General features: G+C 45.5%; 24 non-coding genes across 24 annotated transcripts; 23 read left to right on the top strand and 1 right to left on the bottom strand.

Annotated features, from left to right (window-relative positions):
- Nucleotides 1–4,188: 4,188 nt before the first annotated feature.
- On the top strand, nucleotides 4,189–4,307 carry LOC133426000 (5S ribosomal RNA). The gene has a single exon (XR_009771442.1). It is a non-coding gene; the product is annotated as a 5S ribosomal RNA (ribosomal RNA).
- Nucleotides 4,308–4,506: 199 nt separating this feature from the next.
- Nucleotides 4,507–4,625, top strand: LOC133425915 (5S ribosomal RNA). The gene has a single exon (XR_009771361.1). It is a non-coding gene; the product is annotated as a 5S ribosomal RNA (ribosomal RNA).
- Nucleotides 4,626–4,824: 199 nt separating this feature from the next.
- LOC133425895 (5S ribosomal RNA) lies at nucleotides 4,825–4,943 on the top strand. Its single transcript, XR_009771342.1, has one exon. It is a non-coding gene; the product is annotated as a 5S ribosomal RNA (ribosomal RNA).
- A 217-nt stretch (nucleotides 4,944–5,160) lies between these two features.
- Nucleotides 5,161–5,279, top strand: LOC133425579 (5S ribosomal RNA). Its single transcript, XR_009771053.1, has one exon. It is a non-coding gene; the product is annotated as a 5S ribosomal RNA (ribosomal RNA).
- Nucleotides 5,280–5,495: 216 nt separating this feature from the next.
- Nucleotides 5,496–5,614, top strand: LOC133425638 (5S ribosomal RNA). The gene has a single exon (XR_009771108.1). It is a non-coding gene; the product is annotated as a 5S ribosomal RNA (ribosomal RNA).
- A 199-nt stretch (nucleotides 5,615–5,813) lies between these two features.
- LOC133426098 (5S ribosomal RNA) lies at nucleotides 5,814–5,932 on the top strand. The gene has a single exon (XR_009771535.1). It is a non-coding gene; the product is annotated as a 5S ribosomal RNA (ribosomal RNA).
- A 223-nt stretch (nucleotides 5,933–6,155) lies between these two features.
- LOC133425988 (5S ribosomal RNA) lies at nucleotides 6,156–6,274 on the top strand. Its single transcript, XR_009771431.1, has one exon. It is a non-coding gene; the product is annotated as a 5S ribosomal RNA (ribosomal RNA).
- Nucleotides 6,275–6,490: 216 nt separating this feature from the next.
- On the top strand, nucleotides 6,491–6,608 carry LOC133425691 (5S ribosomal RNA). The gene has a single exon (XR_009771164.1). It is a non-coding gene; the product is annotated as a 5S ribosomal RNA (ribosomal RNA).
- A 199-nt stretch (nucleotides 6,609–6,807) lies between these two features.
- On the top strand, nucleotides 6,808–6,926 carry LOC133426073 (5S ribosomal RNA). Its single transcript, XR_009771511.1, has one exon. It is a non-coding gene; the product is annotated as a 5S ribosomal RNA (ribosomal RNA).
- Nucleotides 6,927–7,142: 216 nt separating this feature from the next.
- Nucleotides 7,143–7,261, top strand: LOC133425914 (5S ribosomal RNA). The gene has a single exon (XR_009771360.1). It is a non-coding gene; the product is annotated as a 5S ribosomal RNA (ribosomal RNA).
- A 199-nt stretch (nucleotides 7,262–7,460) lies between these two features.
- LOC133426020 (5S ribosomal RNA) lies at nucleotides 7,461–7,579 on the top strand. The gene has a single exon (XR_009771461.1). It is a non-coding gene; the product is annotated as a 5S ribosomal RNA (ribosomal RNA).
- Nucleotides 7,580–7,778: 199 nt separating this feature from the next.
- LOC133426145 (5S ribosomal RNA) lies at nucleotides 7,779–7,897 on the top strand. Its single transcript, XR_009771580.1, has one exon. It is a non-coding gene; the product is annotated as a 5S ribosomal RNA (ribosomal RNA).
- Nucleotides 7,898–8,096: 199 nt separating this feature from the next.
- On the top strand, nucleotides 8,097–8,215 carry LOC133425976 (5S ribosomal RNA). Its single transcript, XR_009771420.1, has one exon. It is a non-coding gene; the product is annotated as a 5S ribosomal RNA (ribosomal RNA).
- Nucleotides 8,216–8,432: 217 nt separating this feature from the next.
- Nucleotides 8,433–8,551, top strand: LOC133425616 (5S ribosomal RNA). Its single transcript, XR_009771088.1, has one exon. It is a non-coding gene; the product is annotated as a 5S ribosomal RNA (ribosomal RNA).
- A 199-nt stretch (nucleotides 8,552–8,750) lies between these two features.
- On the top strand, nucleotides 8,751–8,869 carry LOC133426097 (5S ribosomal RNA). The gene has a single exon (XR_009771534.1). It is a non-coding gene; the product is annotated as a 5S ribosomal RNA (ribosomal RNA).
- Nucleotides 8,870–9,092: 223 nt separating this feature from the next.
- LOC133425995 (5S ribosomal RNA) lies at nucleotides 9,093–9,211 on the top strand. The gene has a single exon (XR_009771438.1). It is a non-coding gene; the product is annotated as a 5S ribosomal RNA (ribosomal RNA).
- A 216-nt stretch (nucleotides 9,212–9,427) lies between these two features.
- Nucleotides 9,428–9,546, top strand: LOC133425605 (5S ribosomal RNA). The gene has a single exon (XR_009771078.1). It is a non-coding gene; the product is annotated as a 5S ribosomal RNA (ribosomal RNA).
- A 199-nt stretch (nucleotides 9,547–9,745) lies between these two features.
- Nucleotides 9,746–9,864, top strand: LOC133425965 (5S ribosomal RNA). The gene has a single exon (XR_009771409.1). It is a non-coding gene; the product is annotated as a 5S ribosomal RNA (ribosomal RNA).
- Nucleotides 9,865–10,063: 199 nt separating this feature from the next.
- LOC133426144 (5S ribosomal RNA) lies at nucleotides 10,064–10,182 on the top strand. Its single transcript, XR_009771579.1, has one exon. It is a non-coding gene; the product is annotated as a 5S ribosomal RNA (ribosomal RNA).
- Nucleotides 10,183–10,381: 199 nt separating this feature from the next.
- Nucleotides 10,382–10,500, top strand: LOC133425954 (5S ribosomal RNA). The gene has a single exon (XR_009771398.1). It is a non-coding gene; the product is annotated as a 5S ribosomal RNA (ribosomal RNA).
- Nucleotides 10,501–10,717: 217 nt separating this feature from the next.
- LOC133425694 (5S ribosomal RNA) lies at nucleotides 10,718–10,836 on the top strand. The gene has a single exon (XR_009771167.1). It is a non-coding gene; the product is annotated as a 5S ribosomal RNA (ribosomal RNA).
- Nucleotides 10,837–11,035: 199 nt separating this feature from the next.
- Nucleotides 11,036–11,154, top strand: LOC133426090 (5S ribosomal RNA). Its single transcript, XR_009771527.1, has one exon. It is a non-coding gene; the product is annotated as a 5S ribosomal RNA (ribosomal RNA).
- Nucleotides 11,155–11,353: 199 nt separating this feature from the next.
- Nucleotides 11,354–11,472, top strand: LOC133425981 (5S ribosomal RNA). The gene has a single exon (XR_009771425.1). It is a non-coding gene; the product is annotated as a 5S ribosomal RNA (ribosomal RNA).
- Nucleotides 11,473–15,870: 4,398 nt separating this feature from the next.
- trnav-aac (transfer RNA valine (anticodon AAC)) lies at nucleotides 15,871–15,943 on the bottom strand. Its single transcript has one exon. It is a non-coding gene; the product is annotated as a tRNA-Val (tRNA).
- Between the last annotated feature and the right edge of the window lie 346 nt (nucleotides 15,944–16,289).

Genomic DNA, 16,289 nt, shown 5'->3' with positions numbered 1-16,289 from the left:
TCCAATGTGAAACAGTGCCACATGGACACAGAGGGAAGAGTGGTGGGGATCGAATTTTATGTGCAGAAGGTTTTCTTTAAGTTATTTTGTGTTTATGCCCCCAACATAGAGAAGGACAGGAATATTTTTTTCGATAGTCTTGAGCCTTGCTACACGGGAAACTGTATCATTATAGGGGATATGAATGTCTGGTTAGATAGACTAGATGCATCAAAAAACACTATGTTTGGGACTGATGCATCTAGGAGGAAGCTGCTGATGCTGAATGGGATGTATGATATTATAGATAAATGGAGGTGGGAAAACCCTGATAAGAGGGAGTTCTCCCGACGACAGGTGGTATTGGGTGTATTAAAGCAAAGTAGAATTGATATGTGTCTAGTAGCGAAAAGTATAATGAACTATGTCGGCACACTAACATATAATTTTAATACCATAAGTGACCACGCAAACCTCATGGGGACGATAAAAGTAGGGGAAAGAGGGAGGGGTGGGGGAGTATGGTGCCTTAATAATAGCTTGCTTAGGGATAATAAATATAAACATAGGATACGAGAATATTTAAAAGCCATGTCCGACAATCAAGGCATGTTAGATGATACGGGTCGATGGTGGGAACAAGTTTAAAAAGGAATTAAGGCAATAAGCCTTAAATATGCTAAACACAAGAATGCATATAAAAAGAGAAGGGTAAAAGAAATAAAACTATTAATAGATACTGAACTAGAGAGGGCAGATAATGATGCCGGTTGGAAAGTGGACAACTTATTGAAGTTAAAACATACGCTCCATACATATGAAGTAGAAGATTGTGATGGCGCTATTATTCGAAGCAAAGCCAGATACGCTGTGGAGGGGGAAAAAAACACAGCTTTCTTTCTGGAAAGACAGAAACAAGAAAAGAATTATATAGATGAACTTGAAAAAGATAATGGTGATCGGGTGAATGACATTACGGAAATCTGCAGTGTGGTTGAAGACTATTACAGATGCCTCTTTACGGAGGAGGAAAATGATGATGAGTGCATGAAAAGAATACTTGACACTGTGTCCGCAAAGCTCTCCAGTGAGCATGCTGATTGCTGCGACAGGGATATAACGACTCAGGAAGTGATGGAAGCTATAATGGGTGGAAAGTCCAATAAGAGCCCCGGCTCCGATGGCCTGACCTACGAGTTCTATAAAGAGTTCATTGATTTTTTAGCCCCCATCTTGGTGACTGTAATACAGAATATTGAAAGAACACAGCAAGTACCTCATTCCATGACACTCAGCATCATCACGATCATATATAAAAATAAAGGTAGCAAACTCAAATTAGAAAACTTCAGACCCATCAGTCTGCTAAACACAGACTACAAAATATTGGCAAAAGTGTTGGGCAGTAGAATCGGGAAAATAATAAATACAATTGTGGCACCGACACAGGCATATGGGATACCGGGTAGGGACATCAGCGACACCATAATAACAGTTAGAGATGTAATTCATCATATGAACATGAACGGAGAAGGAGGGATTGTTTTGGGGGTCGACCTAAATAAAGCTTTTGACAGAGTAAATCACAATTTTCTCCTCAGCACTTTAAAACGGTTTGGGTTTGGAAGTAGAATGATTACGTGGGTTGAATTACTATACAAAAACGCAAAGAGCCAAGTCAAGTGCAATGGGTTCCTAACAAACACTTTTCCATTACAGCGTTCTGTTAGGCAGGGATGTCCCATGTCCTCCCTCCTATATAGTTTATCTGTTGAACCCTTAGCAACGTTCATAAATAGTAACAATAACATTAGGGGGATTGAACTACCGGGAGGAGGGAGGGTTACCATGTTGCAATACGCAGATGATACAACAATAACAGTTCAGAATGCAGACAGTGTACAAGAGGTAATAAACCATATTGAGATTTATGGCAGAGCGTCTGGGGCGAAAATTAACATAGGGAAATCGGAAATTCTATATGTGGGTAAGGACAATAATAACCGGTGCAAACTCAACTTTAAAATAGCAGAAGACCAGATCAAAGTATTGGGGATTTATCTAGGAGTGAATGAGAAGGCAGCCAGAGATTATACGTGGACAGGGGTAATAAATAGAATAAAAAGAACAATTAATTATTGGAAATTAAGAAGCTTGAAACTAAAAGGCAAGATTATTATAATAAATGCTTTGCTGATGTCAAAACTGATACATTTTATAGCGACTATAGATATGCCGGAGTGGGTGGTGAAAGAGTTAAACTCTATCATTTCTCTATTTCTTTGGGATGGTAAGGGAGTGAGAATATCTCACCAGACATTAATGGCTGGGTATGAGGAGGGAGGGCTTAAGTTGGTAAATATTGAAATAAAAAAGAAGGCAATTAGGATAAAGACGATTGTTAAATATTTGTATGATAAGGTAGATTATGCGTGTAAACGTTTCTTCAGGCAATATATACATAAGGCTGGGAAGTGCGAAGAATATGGTCTCTTGATGGCTTTAAAAAAACATATGCACGAAGGCATCCCGGAGTTCTATAGGGAGGTGTTCAGTGCCTGGGCTGCATTTTTGCCACAGATAGACTATGACTGCACAGATATAAATATGGTTATCAATAACCCCATCTTCTTAAATAACAAAATGTTAAATCATGATAACACACTCTATAATGCTATCTTTTTTAGAGCTGGGATAAGACAAGTTAAAAACATAATGTATGAGGTAATGCCTGGCCTCCTGCCAGAGCATTCAATTGTGGATATGATCAGACATGCTGATTTTGATGATCATGATATTAAAAGAGGAACTATTATTAATACATATGATAAAATCAAAAGCAGTATGAACATGGAATGGATAGCGAGGATAAATAGTGATGACGAAAAAAGGACGGAGGGGGATTGGCCGGAGCTGTATATAGAAAGAGAGAATTATAGGATCTGCTTGAGTAAACTGAAGGTGAAGATTGTATATGGCATAATGTTGGAAAAAGTCTTAAAGAGGCCTGCCTCGGATACAATGTGGAAGGAGAAATATGTGGGAATGAACATAGATGACATATGGCGTAGTAGAATAAAATATAATAGTATAGAATGTGAAGATAATGATTTTAAAATAAAGCATAATAGGATATTTACCAAGATAATATTGCATCAAATAAATAAAAATTTGAGTAGAATGTGTGATGTGTGTATGAACGGGGAGGAAGATTTCTTTCATTTATTTTTGGATTGTACTTGTTTGGTTCAGTTTTTCGACAGGTTGAAACACACTTTGGTCGAGCATTGGGGAAGTAAATTCATACATAGATTTCATTGGGAACAACTCCTTTTGTTTGGTACAAGTGTTAAAAGCAAAGTTATAAATACCAACCTGCTCAATTTTGTTTTAAGTCACGCTAGACTGGCAATCAGGCTGAGGAGAAACTACTCCCACTTTGAAGGAAAGATGGTGGATGTTTGGGTGATTTTCAAATCAATTTTAAAGAAGGACTTACATCTGGTTTTGAAATATAGTAAAACAGCCTTTGTTGATGCTTTTGTTGACGGAAATAAGTTGGTTGAAGTAACAGAGGGAGACAAGTTGATACTCCACATCTGAAGGGTCTTCATTGGAAGCTATTTTGCGTGTTTCCTTTCTTCTTTGAATCCCTATGTTGAGGGCATCATAATGTGTTTCTATTTCCTTTGGTTTGGGAGTATGTTTTGGTTTTGGGTACGACGCTGTGCATGTGACAATTTACTTGGAGATTTGATTGTTGTATGTTTTCGGAAAAGGAAATGTTTTGACTTGATACTGTGACGAAATGGTAGAAGATTTTGACTGTATAACAATGTTGTAAACCACTTTTCTTGTATACATTTTCATAATAAAAGAAAAAAAAAAAAAAAAAGATGCGCCCGATCTCGTCTGATCTCGGAAGCTAAGCAGGGTCGGGCCTGGTTAGTACTTGGATGGGAGACCGCCTGGGAATACCAGGTGCTGTAAGCTTTTTCAACCAGCAGAGAGCGCTCTCGCTTAATCTGCCCACACATATTTCAACGTGGTAACAGCGACAGCTCACGCCCTAAAGTGTTTTGCACATGGTTAAGGCACTTTAACTCCAACAAATAAGCGCTTCTAAATTATTATCACCAACAAATCAATGACTTGTATTATATACTTATCTTCAACTCCATATAAGAAGTATTTCAAGCTACAGCTTCAGCTTACGGCCATACCAGCCTGGATGCGCCCGATCTCGTCTGATCTCGGAAGCTAAGCAGGGTCGGGCCTGGTTAGTACTTGGATGGGAGACCGCCTGGGAATACCAGGTGCTGTAAGCTTTTTCAACCAGCAGAGAGCGCTCTCGCTTAATCTACCCACACATATTTCAACGTGGTAAGAGCGACAGCTCACGTCCTAAAGTGTTTTGCACATGGTTAAGGCACTTTAACTCCAACAAATAAAACCAACAAATCAATGACTTATATTCTATGACTTATCTTCAACTCCATATCAGAGGTATTTCAAGCTGCAGCTTCTGCTTACGGCCATACCAGCCTGGATGTGCCCGATCTCGTCTGATCTCGGAAGCTAAGCAGGGTCGGGCCTGGTTAGTACTTGGATGGGAGACCGCCTGGGAATACCAGGTGCTGTAAGCTTTTTCAACCAGCAGAGAACGGTCTCGCTTAATCTAGCCACACATATTTCAACGTGGTAACAGCGATAGCTCACATCCTGAAGTGTTTTGCACATGGTTAAGGCACTTTAACTCCAACAAATAAAACCAACAAATCAATGATTTATATTCTATGACTTATCTTCAACTCCATATAAGAGGTATTTCAAGCTGCAGCTTCTGCTTACGGCCATACCATTCTGGATGCGCCCGATCTCGTCTGATCTCGGAAGCTAAGCAGGGTAGGGCCTGGTTAGTACTTGGATGGGAGACCGCCTGGGAATACCAGGTGCTGTAAGCATTTTCAACCAGCAGAGAGCGCTCTCGCTTAATCTACCCACACATATTTCAACGTGGTAACAGCGACAGCTCACGCCCTAAAGTGTTTTGCACATGGTTAAGGCACTTTAACTCCAACAAATAAGCGCTTCTAAATTATTATCACCAACAAATCAATGACTTATATTATATGACTTATCTTCAACTCCATATAAAAGGTATTTCAAGCTGCAGCTTCTGCTAACGGCCATACCAGCCTGGATGCGCCCGATCTCGTCTGATCTCGGAAGCTAAGCAGGGTCGGGCCTGGTTAGTACTTGGATGGGAGACGGCCTGGGAATACCAGGTGCTGTAAGCTTTTTCAACCAGCAGAGAGCGCTCTCCCTTAATCTACCCACACATATTTCAACGTGGTAACAGCGACAGCTCACGCCCTAAAGTGTTTTGCACATGGTTAAGGCACTTTAACTCCAACAAATAAGCGCTTCTAAATTATTATCACCAACAAATCAATGACTTGTATTATAAACTTATCTTCAACTCCATATAAGAGGTATTTCAAGCTGCAGCTTCAGCTTACGGCCATACCAGCCTGGATGCGTGCGATCTCGTCTGATCTCGGAAGCTAAGCAGGGTCGGGCCTGGTTCGTACTTGGATGGGAGACCGCCTGGGAATACCAGGTGCTGTAAGCTTTTTCAACCAGCAGAGAGCGCTCTCGCTTAATCTACCCACACATATTTCAACGTGGTAACAGCGACAGCTCACGTCCTAAAGTGTTTTGCACATGGTTAAGGCACTTTAACTCCAACAAATAAAACCAACAAATCAATGACTTATATTCTATGACTTATCTTCAACTCCATATAAGAGGTATTTCAAGCTGCAGCTTCTGCTTACGGCCATACCAGCCTGGATGCGCCTGATCTCGTCTGATCTCGGAAGCTAAGCAGGGTTGGGCCTGGTTAGTACTTGGATGGGAGACCGCCTGGGAATAGCAGGTGCTGTAAGCTTTTTCAACCAGCAGAGAACGCTCTCGCTTAATCTACCCACACATATTTCAACGTGGTAACAGCGACAGCTCACGTCCAAAAGTGTTTTTCACATGGTTAAGGCACTTTAACTCCAACAAATAAGCGCTTCTAAATTATTATCACCAACAAATCAATGACTTATATTATATGACTTATCTTCAACTCCATATAAGAGGTATTTCAAGCTGCAGCTTCAGCTTCAGCTTACGGCCATACCAGCCTGGATGCGCCCGATCTCGTCTGATCTCGGAAGCTAAGCAGGGTCGGGCCTGGTTAGTACTTGGATGGGAGACCGCCTGGGAATACCAGGTGCTGTAAGCTTTTTCAACCAGCAGAGAGCGCTCTCACTTAATCTACCCACACATATTTCAACGTGGTAACAGCGACAGCTCACTTCCTAAAGTGTTTTGCACATGGTTAAGGCACTTTAACTCCAACAAATAAGCGCTTCTAAATTATTATCACCAACAAATCAATGACTTGTATTATATACTTATCTTCAACTCCATATAAGAAGTATTTCAAGCTGCAGCTTCAGCTTACGGCCATACCAGCCTGGATGTGCCCGTCTCGTCTGATCTCGGAAGCTAAGCAGGGTCGGGCCTGGTTAGTACTTGGATGGGAGACCGCCTGGGAATACCAGGTGCTGTAAGCTTTTTCAACCAGCAGAGAGCGCTCTCGCTTAATCTACCCACACATATTTCAACATGGTAAGAGCGACAGCTCACGTCCTAAAGTGTTTTGCACATGGTTAAGTCTCTTTAACTCCAACAAATAAAACCAACAAATCAATGACTTATATTCTATGACTTATCTTCAACTCCATATCAGAGGTATTTCAAGCTGCAGCTTCTGCTTACGGCCATACCAGCCTGGATGCGCCCGATCTCGTCTGATCTCGGAAGCTAAGCAGGGTCGGGCCTGGTTAGTACTTGGATGGGAGACCGCCTGGGAACACCAGGTGCTATAAGCTTTTTCAACCAGCAGAGAACGGTCTCGCTTAATCTAGCCACACATATTTCAACGTGGTAACAGCGACAGCTCACGCCCTAAAGTGTTTTGCACATGGTTAAGGCACTTTAACTCCAACAAATAAGCGCTTCTAAATTATTATCACCAACAAATCAATGACTTGTATTATATACTTATCTTCAACTCCATATAAGAAGTATTTCAAGCTGCAGCTTCAGCTTACGGCCATACCAGCCTGGATGTGCCCGATCTCGTCTGATCTCGGAAGCTAAGCAGGGTCGGGCCTGGTTAGTACTTGGATGGGAGACCGCCTGGGAATACCAGGTGCTGTAAGCTTTTTCAACCAGCAGAGAGCGCTCTCGCTTAATCTACCCACACATATTTCAACATGGTAAGAGCGACAGCTCACGTCCTAAAGTGTTTTGCACATGGTTAAGTCTCTTTAACTCCAACAAATAAAACCAACAAATCAATGACTTATATTCTATGACTTATCTTCAACTCCATATCAGAGGTATTTCAAGCTGCAGCTTCTGCTTACGGCCATACCAGCCTGGATGCGCCCGATCTCGTCTGATCTCGGAAGCTAAGCAGGGTCGGGCCTGGTTAGTACTTGGATGGGAGACCGCCTGGGAATACCAGGTGCTATAAGCTTTTTCAACCAGCAGAGAACGGTCTCGCTTAATCTAGCCACACATATTTCAACGTGGTAACAGCGACAGCTCACGTCCTAAAGTGTTTTGCACATGGTTAAGGCACTTTAACTCCAACAAATAAAACCAACAAATCAATGACTTATATTCTATGACTTATCTTCAACTCCATATAAGAGGTATTTCAAGCTGCAGCTTCTGCTTACGGCCATACCAGCCTGGATGCGCCCGATCTCGTCTGATCTCGGAAGCTAAGCAGGGTCGGGCCTTGTTAGTACTTGGATGGGAGACCGCCTGGGAATACCAGGTGCTGTAAGCTTTTTCAACCAGCAGAGAGCGCTCACGCTTAATCTACCCACACATATTTCAACGTGGTAACAGCGACAGCTCACGTCCTAAAGTGTTTTGCACATGGTTAAGGCACTTTAACTCCAACAAATAAAACCAACAAATCAATGACTTATATTCTATGACTTATCTTCAACTCCATATAAGAGGTATTTCAAGCAGCAACTTCTGCTTACGGCCATACCAGCCTGGATGCGCCCGATCTCGTCTGATCTCGGAAGCTAAGCAGGGTCGGGCCTGGTTAGTACTTGGATGGGAGACCGCCTGGGAATACCAGGTGCTGTAAGCTTTTTCAACCAGCAGAGAACGCTCTCGCTTAATCTACCCACACATATTTCAACGTGGTAACAGCGACAGCTCACGTCCTAAAGTGTTTTGCACATGGTTAAGGCACTTTAACTCCAACAAATAAGCGCTTCTAAATTATTATCACCAACAAATCAATGACTTGTATTATATGACTTATCTTCAACTCCATATAAGAAGTATTTCAAGCTGCAGCTTCAGCTTACGGCCATACCAGCCTGGATGCGCCCGATCTCGTCTGATCTCGGAAGCTAAGCAGGGTCGGGCCTGGTTCGTACTTGGATGGGAGACAGCCTGGGAATACCAGGTGCTGTAAGCTTTTTCAACCAGCAGAGAGCGCTCTCGCTTAATCTACCCACACATATTTCAACGTGGTAACAGCGACAGCTCACGTCCTAAAGTGTTTTGCACATGGTTAAGGCACTTTAACTCCAACAAATAAAACCAACAAATCAATGACTTATATTCTATGACTTATCTTCAACTCCATATAAGAGGTATTTCAAGCTGCAGCTTCTGCTTACGGCCATACCAGCCTGGATGCGCCTGATCTCGTCTGATCTCGGAAGCTAAGCAGGGTTGGGCCTGGTTAGTACTTGGATGGGAGACCGCCTGGGAATAGCAGGTGCTGTAAGCTTTTTCAACCAGCAGAGAACGCTCTCGCTTAATCTACCCACACATATTTCAACGTGGTAACAGCGACAGCTCACGTCCAAAAGTGTTTTTCACATGGTTAAGGCACTTTAACTCCAACAAATAAGCGCTTCTAAATTATTATCACCAACAAATCAATGACTTATATTATATGACTTATCTTCAACTCCATATAAGAGGTATTTCAAGCTGCAGCTTCAGCTTCAGCTTACGGCCATACCAGCCTGGATGCGCCCGATCTCGTCTGATCTTGGAAGCTAAGCAGGGTCGGGCCTGGTTAGTACTTGGATGGGAGACCGCCTGGGAATACCAGGTGCTGTAAGCTTTTTCAACCAGCAGAGAGCGCTCTCGCTTAATCTACCCACACATATTTCAACGTGGTAACAGCGACAGCTCACGTCCTAAAGTGTTTTGCACATGGTTAAGGCACTTTAACTCCAACAAATAAGCGCTTCTAAATTATTATCACCAACAAATCAATGACTTGTATTATATACTTATCTTCAACTCCATATAAGAAGTATTTCAAGCTGCAGCTTCAGCTTACGGCCATACCAGCCTGGATGTGCCCGATCTCGTCTGGTCTCAGAAGCTAAGCAGGGTCGGGCCTGGTTAGTACTTGGATGGGAGACCGCCTGGGAATACCAGGTGCTGTAAGCTTTTTCAACCAGCAGAGAGCGCTCTCGCTTAATCTACCCACACATATTTCAACATGGTAAGAGCGGCAGCTCACGTCCTAAAGTGTTTTGCACATGGTTAAGGCTCTTTAACTCCAACAAATAAAACCAACAAATCAATGACTTATATTCTATGACTTATCTTCAACTCCATATCAGAGGTATTTCAAGCTGCAGCTTCTGCTTACGGCCATACCAGCCTGGATGCGCCCGATCTCGTCTGATCTCGGAAGCTAAGCAGGGTCGGGCCTGGTTAGTACTTGGATGGGAGACCGCCTGGGAATACCAGGTGCTGTAAGCTTTTTCAACCAGCAGAGAACGGTCTCGCTTAATCTAGCCACACATATTTCAACGTGGTAACAGCGACAGCTCACGTCCTAAAGTGTTTTGCACATGGTTAAGGCACTTTAACTCCAACAAATAAAACCAACAAATCAATGACTTATATTCTATGACTTATCTTCAACTCCATATAAGAGGTATTTCAAGCTGCAGCTTCTGCTTACGGCCATACCAGCCTGGATGCGCCCGATCTCGTCTGATCTCGGAAGCTAAGCAGGGTCGGGCCTTGTTAGTACTTGGATGGGAGACCGCCTGGGAATACCAGGTGCTGTAAGCTTTTTCAACCAGCAGAGAGCGCTCACGCTTAATCTACCCACACATATTTCAACGTGGTAACAGCGACAGCTCACGTCCTAAAGTGTTTTGCACATGGTTAAGGCACTTTAACTCCAACAAATAAAACCAACAAATCAATGACTTATATTCTATGACTTATCTTCAACTCCATATAAGAGGTATTTCAAGCAGCAGCTTCTGCTTACGGCCATACCAGCCTGGATGCGCCCGATCTCGTCTGATCTCGGAAGCTAAGCAGGGTCGGGCCTGGTTAGTACTTGGATGGGAGACCGCCTGGGAATACCAGGTGCTGTAAGCTTTCTCAACCAGCAGAGAACGCTCTCGCTTAATCTACCCACACATATTTCAACGTGGTAAGAGCGACAGCTCACGTCCTAAAGTGTTTTGCACATGGTTAAGGCACTTTAACTCCAACAAATAAGCGCTTCTAAATTATTATCACCAACAAATCAATGACTTGTATTATATGACTCTTCTTCAACTCCATATAAGAGGTATTTCCAGCAGGAGCTTCTGCTTACGGCCATACCAGCCTGGATGCGCCCATTCTCATCTGATCTCGGAAGCTAAGCAGGGTCGGGCCTGGTTAGTACTTGGATGGGAGACCGCCTGGGAATACCAGGTGCTGTAACCTTTTTCAACCAGCAGAGAGCGCTCTCGCTTAATCTACCCACACATATTTCAACGTGGTAACAGCGACAGCTCACGCCCTAAAGTGTTTTGCACATGGTTAAGGCACTTTAACTCCAACAAATAAAACCAACAAATCAATGACTTATATTCTATGACTTATCTTCAACTCCATATAAGAGGTATTTCCAGCAGGAGCTTCTGCTTACGGCCATACCAGCCTGGATGCGCCCAATCTCATCTGATCTCGGAAGCTAAGCAGGGTCGGGCCTGGTTAGTACTTGGATGGGAGACCGCCTGAGAATACCAGGTGCTGTAAGCTTTTTCAACCAGCAGAGAGCGCTCTCGCTTAATCTACCCACACATATTTCAACGTGGTAACAGTGACAGCTCACGCCCTAAAGTGTTTTGCACATGGTTAAGGCACTTTAACTCCAACAAATAAAACCAACAAATCAATGACTTATATTCTATGACTTATCTTCAACTCCATATAAGAGGTATTTCAAGCTGCAGCTTCTGCTTACGGCCATACCAGCCTGGATGCGCCCGATCTCGTCTGATCTCGGAAGCTAAGCAGGGTCGGGCCTGGTTAGTACTTGGATGGGAGACTGCCTGGGAATACCAGGTGCTGTAAGCTTTTTCAACCAGCAGAGAGCGCTGTTGTGACCGCCCATATGCCCATCTGAACTCTGAATTTATAAATGATTATGTATTCATGATTGGGTGAACATTTTCAGAACAGTAAAGGCCGAAAGCTATAGTCAGTTTTATGAACCCTGCTGCCAACTTCTGGTCATCTCGGCCCGGCCCGAGATAGCAAGTTTATGACCCCAAGAGGGGGGGTCAAAACAGATCAAAGCAAGCAAGGAAAGTTTCTGCCAGGGAAACAGACTCCCTGGGGATTTACGACCCCCGCTGCATGGCAGATCAAAGCAGGACAGCAAAACCCAGTAAACCAGGCCTCGGTTTGCTGCCCCCTCGGGTGCTGCCCCTTTGAACAGAAGAAAACTCTGAAAACCCTGGTCAACCCCCCCAAGCCTGAAACCGGCTTGAATGTGCCTCCTAAAATGGCAGCTGCGCCATGAACTACAATCCCAGCATGCCTTGTGGGATGGGGCGGCGCCTACAAGCGGCGCGCATCCAATCACAAACGAGGCACCGATGACGTCACCGCAGCGCGCGTAGGATCAAAACCCCTGCCGCTGCTCCCTTTCTTTCTCTTCTCAACTTCATCTCATCGGCGCTGGATCTTTGGCTCCAGGCCAAAGGATCCCATCTCCTCTCTCTCCCCCCGGGCTGGGGGGAGGCAGGAGGCCCGCACCGGACCGGGCCCTGCGGGGTCCGGCCGTTGAAGCCGCGGTCCCCCGGGAGGCTCCGATTTCTCACTAAACTCTGTTCCTCTTTAAGTTTCTGCAGATCCGAGCTTCCGACGCCCACGCGCTCCCGGCAACCAGATCGGGACACAGCTGCGATTGAGTGCTCAGACTGAACCCCCCCTCCCCGCTCCGAGCCCCTGTCTGCGAACCGCGCAGGGGATCGGGGACGGACGGCCGGCGTCTCGCCCGGCGTGAGCTCTCCCGGGGCCCGGACGGCCACGCGTCGGCGACCGGCGCAGAGAGGGAAGCACGGCAGGAGAGACCGGTCCCCCGCCGCGCCTAGGAATGCGTGTGAGCCTCCGTTTTGGTCCGGAACCACGGCCCGGCACGAGGCGGCCCCGCCGCTGTCTAATCCGTTTCAGGGGAAGGGACGGGACGCGATAGCCTGACTGTGAAACCCCAGCAGGACCGCGAACCCAGTCGACGAAACCCGCAGGCACCCGATTCCGGATCCCAGAGGAGACGTGAGCCCGCGTAGCAGTGATCAGTAGGATTTAAGAGTGTTAAGAACTGTGTGTGAGATTGTGAGACCTGGGTTATCAGTAATTTAAGAGTGTTACAGAGCTAAATCTGTGTTCAGAGCTGAGATTACATCATCATTGTTATCATTATCATGTTTGATTATTTGGTAGTCGTTGTTTTCTGCCGTAGGCACGTTTTAAATGCTGCGTTCGCCATCCGGTCCGATTGCACGTGGCCCAGAGGGCGCGTCCATCTTTAAAAGACCACAGGAGCCCCGTTTGAACTGTAGATGTTCTTTATCATCTTTATTATTATTACATTTGATTCTTTTTTTTTATTCCATGCATTTAACGTTTATGTTTCATTTTATTGATTGTTGTTTTTCTTGTTAGTTAATGGTTTTATAATAATGTCGTGTGCCATCAGATTTATTCGGGTATTTATTTACATCCCTTTTGATACCCGTATGTAAATAAATTCTGATTGATTCTTAATGAGTGGTTGTGTTATTTCATGCAAGATTTGGTCACAGGTTGATTTGTTTAAGCAGAGCCCAGTGTTCGGATATCACGCCTTCACTGTTATTCTGTAAGATTTGCTGTTCTGCAGGATAATTCAAAAATCATATGAGACTGATTTTCTGCTGTTTTAGTTATCGAATTCCATCGGAGTAAGGCCCGGTGGTGGTGCCCCGAGAATTATAATTTTGATAATATGATTTGATAAATAGTCAACTTTATTAATTATTAATAATATTCATTAATAGCCTTGATCAGCCAAGCTACCCGAGTCGCACAACACAGTACTGGATATGATTAATAACTGCAAATTAGGCAGTCGTCTTGCACATTCAAACATTACTCGTTGTTGGCAGGATTCGAACCTGCGCGGGGAATCCCCAATGGATTTCTAGTACATCGCCTTAACCACTCGGCCACAACAACCTGTCAGCTGTGTCTGTGTGTGTGTGTGTGTGTGTGTGTGTGTGTGTGTGTGTGTGTGTGTGTGTGTGTGTGTTTGAATCTTCAGAAATAGACAATTTAGAGTCTTTATTTTAAAATGGTTGGTTTTACTTTATTTTAAAATGGTTGGTTTTACTTTATTAGGTTTAGACATATTTTCATCCCTATTTTGATTAAATGCATTTTCATCAACAGTCAGTGCAGTATGTTCATAGATCATACATCCACTTTCTTGTTTCCAAAAAGCTCTGGATAGATTTCAGTTAATCTCTCACATCTCATGTATGAGAGAATCTCTTAAGTAGCAGAGGATGGTTTCGATCCATCGACCTCTGGGTTATGGGCCCAGCACGCTTCCGCTGCGCCACTCTGCTGTATAACCAGGATGTGACTCCGCCACACAGTGGGGGGGAGGGGGGTAGGGGACTTAAAAGCGGGTCCCCTGGTTCGGACGGTGAGCCGGGTCTCTGGGTGGCTCCAGGTGAGCCGGGTTGTTGAGGTTGTTGAGTTGTTGTTGGGGTCTGGTGGTGGAAGCTCCTGAGGTGTGGTGGTGATGCTGCTGGGGTCTGGTGGTGCAGCTAGTGGGGTCTGGTGGTGGAAGCTCCTGGGGTCTGGTGATGGAAGCTCCTGGGGTCAGGTGATGGAAGCTCCTTGGGTCTGGTGATGGAAATTCCTGGGGTCTGGTGGTGGAAGCTCCTGGGGTCTGGTGGTGATGCTGCTGGGGTCTGGTGGTGATGCTGCTGGGGTCTGGTGGTGGAGCTAGTGGTGTCTGGTGGTGGAAGCTCCTGAGTTGTGGTGGTGATGCTGCTGTCGTCTGGTGGTGGAGCTAGTGGTGTCTGGTGGTGGAAGCTCCTGGGGTCAAAGTCCAGAGTGCTAACCATTACACCATGGAACCCTGTTCAGCTTTTATTGTGTTTTTATTGTGGTCCTGAAACCAGAACATGAGTAAAAAACAATATGCGCTTGAGCATCTGACAGAGTGCTGTCCATATAGCTAGGAGCGTCTGGGTGTTTATGGTACCAGGGCCCTGGTCCTCCAGGCCCAAGGGCTGGCTCTTTCACTCCAGTGGCCGGTCGGTGGGGGGCTTAAAAGCGGGTCCCCGGGTTCGGACGGTGAGCCGGGTCTTTGGGTGGCTCCAGGTGAGCCGGGTTTTTGAGGTTGTTGAGTTGTTGTTAGGGTTTGGTGGTGGAAGCTCCTGAGGTGTGGTGGTGATGCTGCTGGGGTCTGGTGGTGCAGCTAGAGGGGTCTGGTGGTGGAAGCTCCTGGGGTCTGGTGATGGAAGCTCCTGGGGTGTGGTGGTGGAAGCTCCTGGGTTCTGGTGGTGATGCTGCTGGGGTCTGGTGGTGGAAGCTCCTGAGGTCTGGTGGTGGAAGCTCCTGGGGTCTGGTGGTGGAAGCTCCTGGGGTCTGGTGGTGGAAGCTCCTGGGGTCTGGTGGTGGAAGCTCCTGGGGTCTGGTGCTGATGCTGCTGGGGTCTGGTGGTGGAGCTAGTGGGGTCTGGTGTTGGAAGCTCCTGGGGTCTGGTGGTGGATGGGGTCTGGTGGTGATGCTGCTGGGGTCTGGTGGTGGAGCTAGTGGGGTCTTGTGGTGGATGGGGTCTGGTGGTAATGCTGCTGGGGTCTGGTGGTGGAGCTAGTAGGGTCTGGTGGTGGATGGGGTCTGGTGGTAATGCTGCTGGGGTCTGGTGGTGGAGCTAGTGGGGTCTGGTGGTGATGCTGCTGGGGTCTGGTGGAAGCTCCTGGGGTCTGGTGGTGGAAGCTCCTGAGGTCTGGTGGTGGAAGCTCCTGGGGTCTGGTGGTGGAAGCTCCTGGGGTCTGGTGGTGGAAGCTCCTGGGGTCTGGTGGTGGAAGCTCCTGGGGTCTGGTGGTGGAGCTAGTGGGGTCTGGTGTTGGAAGCTCCTGGGGTCTGGTGGTGGAGCTAGTGGGGTCTGGTGTTAATGCTGCTGGGGTTTGGTGGTGGAGCTAGTGACTTACATGTTTTGAAAAAGGCGGGCATGACGAAAAGATCCTGTAAAAAATCTCTGTAATATGTTTCTTTTTTTCCTGTAAAGTTGGACATTTGAAAGATTAGGTAAATGGGGAATGACTGGCTTTTAATCAGTTGTGGAACTGCAACGAAATTCATTTCTGCATAAGACCCAATGCGAGAAAGAGATGGTCGACCTTCCTGTGCCGAGCACCAAGAAGAGGATTAGAGGGGTTTTCCAAGTCCAAATAATATTATTGCAGTAATACATGTTTCCGCCCAGTTTCGAACAGGGGACCTTTCGCGTGTTAGGCGAACGTGATAACCACTACACTACGGAAACTTGCATGCTTTGAAAATGGCGGGCGTAACGAAAAAAAAATCCTATCTTCAAATCATTCATGTTAGAAATAAATGTGTGATTTCATATAAGTTGTCCTGGTGCGGTAAAATAAAAAATCATCCATCGGTATTACCATGCTGGGTAGAAAATACAAAATGTACCACAAGGGAAGCCAACTGATTACTTTTGAAAGACAGTACTGGATATGATTAATAACTGCAAATTAGGCAGTAGTCTTGCACATTCAAACATTACTCGTTGTTGGCAGGATTCGAACCTGCGCGGGGAATCCCCAATGGATTTCTAGTCCATCTCCTTAACCACTCGGCCACAACAACCTGTCAGC

The sequence above is a fragment of the Cololabis saira genome, unplaced genomic scaffold, assembly GCF_033807715.1.
Source record: "Cololabis saira isolate AMF1-May2022 unplaced genomic scaffold, fColSai1.1 scf025, whole genome shotgun sequence".
Taxonomy (NCBI): Eukaryota; Metazoa; Chordata; class Actinopteri; order Beloniformes; family Belonidae; genus Cololabis; species Cololabis saira.
This window is presented reverse-complemented; position numbering and strand designations above follow the sequence as displayed.